Source organism: Oppia nitens, unplaced genomic scaffold, assembly GCF_028296485.1.
Source record: "Oppia nitens isolate AA-2021 unplaced genomic scaffold, nextdenovo-longstitch-racon4-pilon3 scaffold14_pilon_pilon_pilon, whole genome shotgun sequence".
Classification (NCBI taxonomy): domain Eukaryota; kingdom Metazoa; phylum Arthropoda; class Arachnida; order Sarcoptiformes; family Oppiidae; genus Oppia; species Oppia nitens.
In genome coordinates this window covers 667,501-678,486 of record NW_026533193.1, presented here as the reverse complement: position 1 = coordinate 678,486, position 10,986 = coordinate 667,501, and positions in this window count along the sequence as shown.

Genomic DNA, 10,986 nt, shown 5'->3' with positions numbered 1-10,986 from the left:
TAATAATAATAATAATAATAATAATAATAATAATAATAACTGTTTGGTTGAAATTATATTATAATAAAATTACATTTATTTTACTTTAAGATAAATACAGTATTATATTATTTTTATTATACATATGATATAATAATTTAATATATATATATATATATATATATATATATATATATATATATATATATATATATATATATATATATATATATATATATATAATATAGTTATCTAAATCAATTTAGATATAATTTTATTGAAATGCAATACTTATTATTATTACTATGCTTTTTGAATAATAATAATAATAATATATATACTGTATATACATTGTTTTAATGTTATATTTTTAGTATATTATATTATTATTTAAATTTCTAAATTTAAATGTTTTTTTACTATTTATTATAATTAAATCTAACACCCACGCACAAACATATATATATATATATAGCTAAAATTTAATATTATAAATTATAAAATAAAATAATATTAATGTAAATATTTTTTATTTTATTTATCAAAATAAACTAATGAATAAATAGTTGGAAATAATATGTTTAAACATTACTAGTTTGTTATGTATAACTTTAATTAAATTAAAATTTGAATAAAATCTGAAAATTTTTAAATAAACAGTACATAATGTAAATATAATAGACTAATTAAATTTTAATTAAAATTTTAAATATTATTTATATATATATATATATATATATAGTGTTTTGTGTTTATGACATCTAATTGTCAATTTAATTAAAAATATATATATATAATTATAATACAAATATTTTAAAACATACAATTATTTTTTTTTTAAAAATTAAAAAAAAATTTTTTGTAACATCAATCAATTTTTGTAATTATTATAATTATTAAACAAAACAAAAAACTATTTTTTAATAATTAAGTATTACTTAATGCATAATTGAACCGAAAATTTTTTAAAACATAATATTTATTTTTTAAAAAAATTGTTAACAAATTTGTATATTTTTTAATTAAAAATAAATATTGATTAAAATTTTTTTTTTTTTGGAGTAAACATTTTAATTAAACAAACATAATAATAATAATAATCTTGATTTTATATATAAAAAAAATTTTAAACGTAAAAATACTATTTTTAGATATATAATAAATATATAGTGTGTTATTATTATTATTATTATTTATTTATTATTTTTTTTATTGAAAAATGCATATATTATTATCATTATAATATTTGTTTTTTGAAAATAATAATAATATATAAACTGAGGGCATAAATAAATTTTTATAGACTATTGCTATTATTATTATCATTATTATTATGACATAATTTTTTTTATATATACATATTATTGAAAATATTGTTTTCAATGTTGATTTTTATTTTATTTTTTAATATAAATATAATGATAGCATAAATCATATATCATTTATTAATAATTAGTTGGATTAAAATTTATTTATTTATTATTATTTAAAAACAACAAATTTATTAATAATCTTTTTAAATATTAATATATCAACAATTTTGTATGACATTTGAAATATAGTTTTATTTATTTATATTTTGTTTGTTTAACATTTACTGGTAAAAAAATAAAATTTTTAGATTTCTAGATTTAAATTTTAAGTAGTTGTCAGTACTAACTAACTAATTAATTAATAATTAATTAATTACAAAGATTAAATGATATGATTTATTATATTTAAATATTATTATGTCTATGTGTGGGTATATATTATATACAGTATATGTATATACAATAAAAAATTAAGTTTTCAATATATATATACAGTATATTCTTAGATAATATAATACTATATTTATTGTATATATTATCTAAACATTAGATAAAAACATTGTATATAAAAACTATGATACAGTATAGGAATATTGAATACAATATACAATACTATTATATCTTTTATATACTATATATAACTACATTGTTTGCGATAAAAGCTTATATAAATTTACCAAAAAAAAACAATATATAGTATATATATAAGATAACCAATATATATATATATATATATATATAATATTATAATAATAGTTTATATATATACAGTATATTGTATCGTATACTTGTTTTTTGTGTTTTATTTAAATATCACTTTATATTATACTAATATATACGATATATATATAACAGAATATTCTGTATAACTTAGATATGTCTATATATTTGATGTATTTTTTTAGTTAATAGAAAAAAACTGTTATTTAATATTATAATTTATATACTGTGTAAATACAGTATATATATTAATATTATATATATATATATATATATATATACAGTATTGAAAATACATGTACTTATTATTAGTATTTATTATATGAATGTGATAGTCATAAACGTTATCAATATTATTATTATTATTATTATGTAGTTTAGTCTACTATCACAGTTAATAAATATTTTTTTATATAAGTACTAACAGTGATAATACATGTAATATAATAATAATAATATTATTATTATTTATTAATGTGATAAATAATAATAACTAATTTTTTTTAAATAAAAAACTGTTTAAAAAAAATTGCAAATAAATTACAAAAATAATATATAAAATACTCTTATATGTATTTTTTTACATTATTTTGAATTTATTTTTTATCTGTAATTTATAAATAAATAAAAATTATATAAATATATATATATATTGTATATAATCCTAAATTATATCCTATTTTTCAAAATTTTGTTTTCGTTTATCACAAATAATATATATATATTTATTTTTTAAACAAACTAATCAAAAAGTAATAACAACTGGGGTTTTATATTTTAAAACAAAACTATAGACTATATTATTATTATTATTATTATTATTATTATTATTATTATTATTATTATTATTATTATTATTATTATTATTATTATTATTATTATTATTATTATTATTATTATTATTATTATTATTATTATTATTATTATTATTATTATTATTATTATTATTATTATTATTATTATTATTATTATTATTATTATTATTATTATTATTATTATTATTATTATTATTATTATTATTATTATTATTATTATTATTATTATTATTATTATTATTATTATTATTATTATTATTATTATTATTATTATTATTATTATTATTATTATTATTATTATTATTATTATTATTATTATTATTATTATTATTATTATTATTATTATTATTATTATTATTATTATTATTATAATAATAAATACAATTTTTTTTATATATATTATGTATAATAATAAATAATATAATAAATAGTTAAGTAAAATGAGAAAAATATATCTTATATATATATATTGTCATATAATACTCTGGATAATAATAATAATAATAATAATATAATAATTTATATATACAAGCAATTTGTTCACAACAACAAAATATTACAATAAAAAATTGACAGAAAATATTGGTATAAATATTATTATATTATTTAAAAGGAAATGAAACCAAAAAAATAAATAATTTTTGTGTGTTTTTTTTGTATCTATACTTTTTTTATACAACATTTATTGTCTATTATAATGTACTGTATATACAATATATATATATATTTATTAAGAATATTCTGTAAATATGTTTACGTTTGTATTATATATATATATATATATATATATATATATATATCATATAATAGATATTAAGTACTGTATTGTTATAATATACTACATGTTATGTATTTGTTATATGTAATCGCCGGCAGTCTACGTATGGTTGTGTAGAGTTAGCAATAATAACGTCGTATTTTATAAATATAAAAAATACACACAAAAAATAATTGCATAAATATATAATACAAAAAATTACAAAAAATTATAAAAAATTATCAAAATTTACAAACACATTGAATTATTATTTTCAGTAATTTCGTCATGTTTGTTATTATAAATCTTAATTAATTGAAAGTTATCGAAAAAAATTTTTTTAATTATTTTTCATTATATTATTTTTTTTACTTTTTGCATTTATTTTATTTTATTAATTAGAAAGAATTTTTAAATTTAATTTTAAATACTTTTATTATATAAATTTTATATTATATATTACACTTAAAAATATAATTTTTAGATTAGTTTTATTATAATATAATATATTTTAATATAATAAAACTAATTTTTTTATTTATAATGAAATTATATTTAATTTTTACTAAATAATTTTATAATTAAATAATTTTGAATTTTATACTAAAATTATTTAATATCACAAATATTTATTTTTGACTTTAAAGTCGAATATCTCGAAAATTATTTGACACAATGAAAATTATTATAGTTATTATTTATTATAGTTGTCATATTTATAATTAGTATTAAAAAATATACTTTGATTAAAAATATTTTAAAAACAAAATAATCACATGATTTACATGTGATTTTTATATATAGGTATTTTGTATTGTATGCATAAAAGTATTTAAAAATTTTTGTGTGTTATCTTTATTTTATTTTACTTATATATGTTATAATCTTTTGTGTAAATATAGACACATTTTTGCCTATCCCTGGTTATATGTTTTTAAAATGTGATTTTTTTGTTTGTTTGTTTGTTATAATAAATATAATACTTGAACAATATTGATATAATTTATAATATAAAAGTACCATAACTTTTCAATTATATTTATATATATATAAAAAAAAAATTTGTTTATCAATTATTTTTGAATTAAAATAATTATAGAAATTATTTAATTTTTTAATATATATATATTAAGTTATTATAATTGTAAATATTATAACTAAATAATACTAATTATAATTATAATAAATTAATACCTAATACTAAAAAAATATTTGCTAGTATTATAATTAAAATATAGAGTTAAATATTTATAAAAAAAACAAATTTATTATTTTATAAATTAGCAATTTATTTATATATATATTTTTAAAAATATATATTTTCTTAAATTATTTTTTTTACAAATAATATTAATAATAAAATTTATAATAATTATTGTAATAATAAATTGAGTGCAACTAAATAAATAACATTACATTAGTAGTATAGCAATGGCTTTATAGATGATTTAATTTTCAAACATTAAATCAATTAGATTTTTATAAATTTTTTTACAGATTTTATTTTATATATATACTGTATATTAGTTTAAAGTATTATGTTTTATATATAAAAAAAATTAATGATTATTGTTGTAAACTGTAATTTATATTAACAAACAAACAAAAAATAGTGTTAACACTAAAAAATGTTAGTTATTTTTTTATTTTACTTTTTTTTATATAGTTGACAACAATTATATTTTTTTTGTTATAATAAAATTGTTATATTTTATTTAATTTATTTTTTCAAATGTGATTTCTAAACAACAAATATATATATATATTATTTTTGTTGTTGTAATATATGTTTACACTAAAATAATTTGTTTGTAATTTTTTATTACATATATCATAACATATATGACAACTAAACAAAAACATAATTATTAAGATTTATTTTATAAATTATAGAAAATAGTTATATAATTGTAATTTTTTTAATAATAATAAAAAAACTGTAAAAATTAATCATAAAATTATTAGAATAGATTATACAATTAATTTTATACAAAAAATAGATATATTTTTATATTATAATTGTATTAACTAAAAAAATAATTAATATTGATATATATATATGTTTATATAAAATTTATTTTATATATTATATACAGTATATATATAATTTTATAAATAATAATAATAATAGATTTTTACAACTATTAAGTTTTACGTGTCTAACAATAATAACATTAATAAAAATTAGTAATAATAAATGTTATTGTTTTATTTTATATTAAATATATAAATTTCTATAACTATACCCATGTTGTTAATTATACTTAATATATATACACAATATATATAATATTATTTAAAAAAATTCAAAAAATCTAATTTGATATTTTTAAATATATAAAAATTTATATATAAAAACTTTTGGTTTTTTTTAATTAATTTGTTTACTCTACTAAAAAATTAGAAAATAAATTTTTTTTTATTACCATTTAAATCTAAAAACTAATTTTTTTTTGAAACTAAAAAATTAATATATATTTTTAGGTTTTATATTTATTTCTGTTATTAGTATTTTGTTGTTGTTGTGATTGAAACAACAAAAAATAATATTATTTTATACAGTATTTTATATGCTTTCAATCAATAAAAATGTTTTCCACATTATTTTTAACAACTATTGTATAGTATATATGTGTTATATATATATATATATATATATATATATCAATAATTCAATAGTCTATTTTATTTTACTACTATTTCACTATAATTTACTATATTTTATATGATTTCAATTTTTAAACAATTTTTATCAATGACTGGTATATTATATCAATAGGTTATATACAGTAACTCTAACAAAAAATTTGAATAAAATTGTTTTTTATTAGTTTCTAAAAGTGAAAAAAAACTAAAATAATTTTTTTTATTATTGAAATTATACACTAACTTATATATATTGATTGAATATTTATTTTTGATATACAATAATAATATATGTAAAATTACAGTATTATTTTTTATTATATTATTTTTTATAATGTATGTGTTGTTTAGTTATTATTCAATAAAAAGGAAACATAATTTTTTTTATAAAAAAAAATCTATTTTATTATTATTATTATTTAATATAATATAATATTATATTATCTATATTATAGACTAACCATTTTATATCATTATATTAATATTAATATAATTTTTCTAATTATTATTACATTTAATTTTATTATAATAATTTGGTTTATACTATACATTAAATTATTATTTTTATATTATTTATTATTTTTAAATATAAAATAAATATATAAATTATAAAATAAATATTTAATAAACTTACTTTTCTAGCATTTGACAACTCTATTATATATATATATTATATATATATATATTATAAGTACTTAATATAATCTTTTTATTTTTTTTAGTTTTTTTGATCAATTGTCTACAAAAAAAACAGATGATTGAAAATAAGATTATAATTTTTTTCTCAGCAATAAAATTGATTTTTTATTATTTTATTATTTTTTTATTTATCTATTTTTAAGTGATTTTATTTTATTGATTTATTTTTTTAATATTTATAATATAAATCTAAAAGTTTTGATTTATTTTTGTGTTTAAAAATAAACTACAATTTTTTTATTTATAGTATATATATATATATATATATAATTTATTTCACAATATTGATTGAATTTTCATAATTTTTTTAATTATTTATTACTAAACGTTTACATTTATAATATTGTAATATATTATAGATATAGATATAAATTTAATATAAATGATAAAAAAAATATTAGTGTATTATTTTTAAAATAAAAAACTAAAAAAATTTGTTATTTTTCTAACAAAAAAAAACTTTAAAATTATCAAACAAAATAAATTGTTATTTTTTATCTATTATTTGTTTGTTTGTTTGTCACTAAATATACTTTACATTTATATACAGTTCAGTATATATATATACTGTATATATGGTCTGATAAATGGCTTATTTTACTTGAAAGTCACATAATATCAATAAATTTTAAGAAAAACAAAAAAAAAATATTTATCTACTTTTTATATATACATTATATATATATATATATATATATATATATATATATATATATATATATCTAACATGAAAACTATAAATTGTTTGCTATTTTTAAAATTAATAGACACCCTCTATATATAGTACTGTATATTATATTTAGATATATTATGTATTATATATATATATAAAAAAACAAATAGTTGTATCCGAAATTTTTATTATTATTATTATTTTATTTATTTATTTTTAGTATTTTTTAGTTTTTTATTTTCTATATATATATATATATTGTTATAGATTACTACCAAAAATATTTTGTTGTCATCAATTTTTTGTTTGCTTGTTTATCATCTAACAAATTGATTGCTTTTTTATATTTATAGGTTATTTATAGTCAATATACAGTATATATATATATATATATAGAGTATACTATAAATTATTAGATATATTATATACGATATACTTATATATATATATACCATATCTTATAACCCTTTCCTCTCTCTCTCTCTCTCTCTCTCTCTCTCTCTCTCTCTCTCTCTCTCTCTCTCTCTCTCTCTCTCTCTCTCTCTCTAACCTAACTAACCGTTTTGTATTTTTATCTGTCTATTCAATACCTCAGTGACCTGTTTGACCTCATCGGTACTGACACTGTCGGCGATATCATGTGACCGATTTGTGGCCATATTTTGTCCGCTCAGATCCCGTGTAACCAAACAGAGGACGGGTAGTGTCATAACCGGCATATGGATTATATCGTTGATAATTTCCGTACCGTTTCTCATATATCGTAAACACCATGAAATACATGTAAGTTTACAATCATTTTATTAATTAATTAGTATTTTTTACATTACAAAAAATTAAGTAATTTAATTATAATTAGTTTTATAAATTTGTACATATTTTTTGATTGATTTGAAATAATATAATAATTGTTTTTATTTGATAAAAAAATTATTTATTAAATATGATACTAGAAATATGTATTACTATTATATTATACTATGTTTTTTGTGTGTTTTTATTTAACTAAAAATAGATATATTTGAAAAATGCAATTTATATGATAATATTAAAGTTGATTTGACAGCTATTTGACAGATTTGAGTTGCTGGCTGAAAGTTTTTATTTAATACTAGTAGTATTTAGTAATGATGACACATAGACATACACATGCATAACCACACACACACACACATACACACATACACACATACACACATACACACATACACACATACACACATACACACATACACACATACACACATACACACAATATTACATTATCCATGTAATACATCATATCATAATAACAATATGCATCGGTATTTTATAGGATATAAAATATTTATTTTTTTCAAAAAAAAAATTGTAAAATTGTTTTTCATCACATTTTTATCGCTTAAAAAAATTTGTATTATTATTATTATTATTGACTCAGTATTTCAATAAAAAAAAGTTTTATATTAATAATACTGAAAAATACTGAAATATGTATATGTTTTTTAACGTACAATAAATTTCTTAGAAAAAGTTATAAAATATTGAAAATTTAGTCATTTTTAAAAAATTCTCGGAAATTATTTTATTTATTAATAAAGAGTCAGAAAGAGAGAGAGAAAGAGAGAGAGAGAGAGAGAGAGAGAGAGAGTTTTAAAATAAATATTAATATTTAAATTTGAAATTTTTTCTGTAACTAAACAAATAATATTTATGAATATTTATAAGTTATTTTGTAACCATTTTATTAATTTAGAAAAAATAAATAAATATACTGTAAACAAAAAAATTATGTAAATTTATATATATATTGTTATTATTAATAGTATATTAAAAATTTAATTTAAATATAGTGTACTATAATAATAATATATTATTATTATTGAAAATTTTTATATTACTTATTTGATTATAACATAATAACACGTAATATCAATTTAGCTAATAATAGTAATAATAATTTTATTTTTTAAACAGTTATACTATTTATTAATATAAAGATATAAAAACTTTTTTTATTTACTCAGAAAAAAAAGTTTATAAAACAAATTTATATTTTATTACTTATGAGTTATAAGTTATGACTAAATTAATAATAATTTTAAAAAAGTTTTATAAAAAATAATAATTATATATATATATATATATGATATTAATACCTTAATATAATTATTTTCTAAAAAATTTGACATAAATTAAAAAAATCAAATTAAATGTCATAAATGATTTAGTTTAAAATAAATAAATATTAATATATAATTAAATCAATCAAATTAATTACATCTAAAAAATAAATTAAATACTATTATAATATAATTAAAAAAAACTAAATATTTAAAAAATTAATATTTAAAAAAAAGATATTTTTAGGTAAAAACAGATTATTCATATATATTATTATTTATTTTTTTTGTTGATAATACTATCAGACAAATACAGTAAAGTGTTTTTCAATTAACTACAGTATAAAACTCAATGATAAATACTTAACTAAAAAAAATCATTTTTATTATAAGTGCAAAAACTAATCCTAGATATAATTATATATATATATATATATAAATATATATATATAATTATATATATATATATATATGATATAAAATTACTTGTTTTTTTATATTATTTACTTAATATTTATTAAATCATATATATATATATTATCAACAAAATAAATTGATGTATAATATTACACACACTCACAAACATTTTGTTTTGATTTTGTTTACAGTCTATATATATACTGTATATATATTATATAAGTCTAATTGAATTAATAAAATAATCAAAAAATAATAATCAAAAAATAATTTTTTGATACTCTTATAAAAAAACATTAAAAGTTTTTTTTGTTATCTCTCTCTCTCTCTCTCTCTCTCTCTCTCTCTCTCTCTCTCTCTAGTAGTCTATGAGTAGTTTTAACTGTCAATTGCACTATAGATCTAACAAATAGACAAACAAACAAACAAAAAAAACTTTTAATAATATAAAACTTTGCTTAACACTGATATATATATATACTGTATATGCAGTATATGTATTAAATAGTTTAATTTATTACAACAAAAACAACACACACACAAAAAATCCCAACCAAACTAAACACTTAAATTAAATACAAACAAAATAAAGTTTTTTTTTGTTGGTATTTAATTTTGATTAAATACAGTCTAAATATAATTATATATACAATAAATTTGCAATTTTATTGTGGGGTTTGTCGTTTAAACAATTACAATTAGATAAATCAACTTGTTCAATTAATTTTGTTTTTGTTTTTTTGTTTGTTGGTACTTATAAATATGTATGATGTCTAAAAATAATTGATTACTATTTTATATATATAGTTAATTTTATCTAATGTTTTATTATTTTTTAATTAAAATATTTATACTATCAGTATAA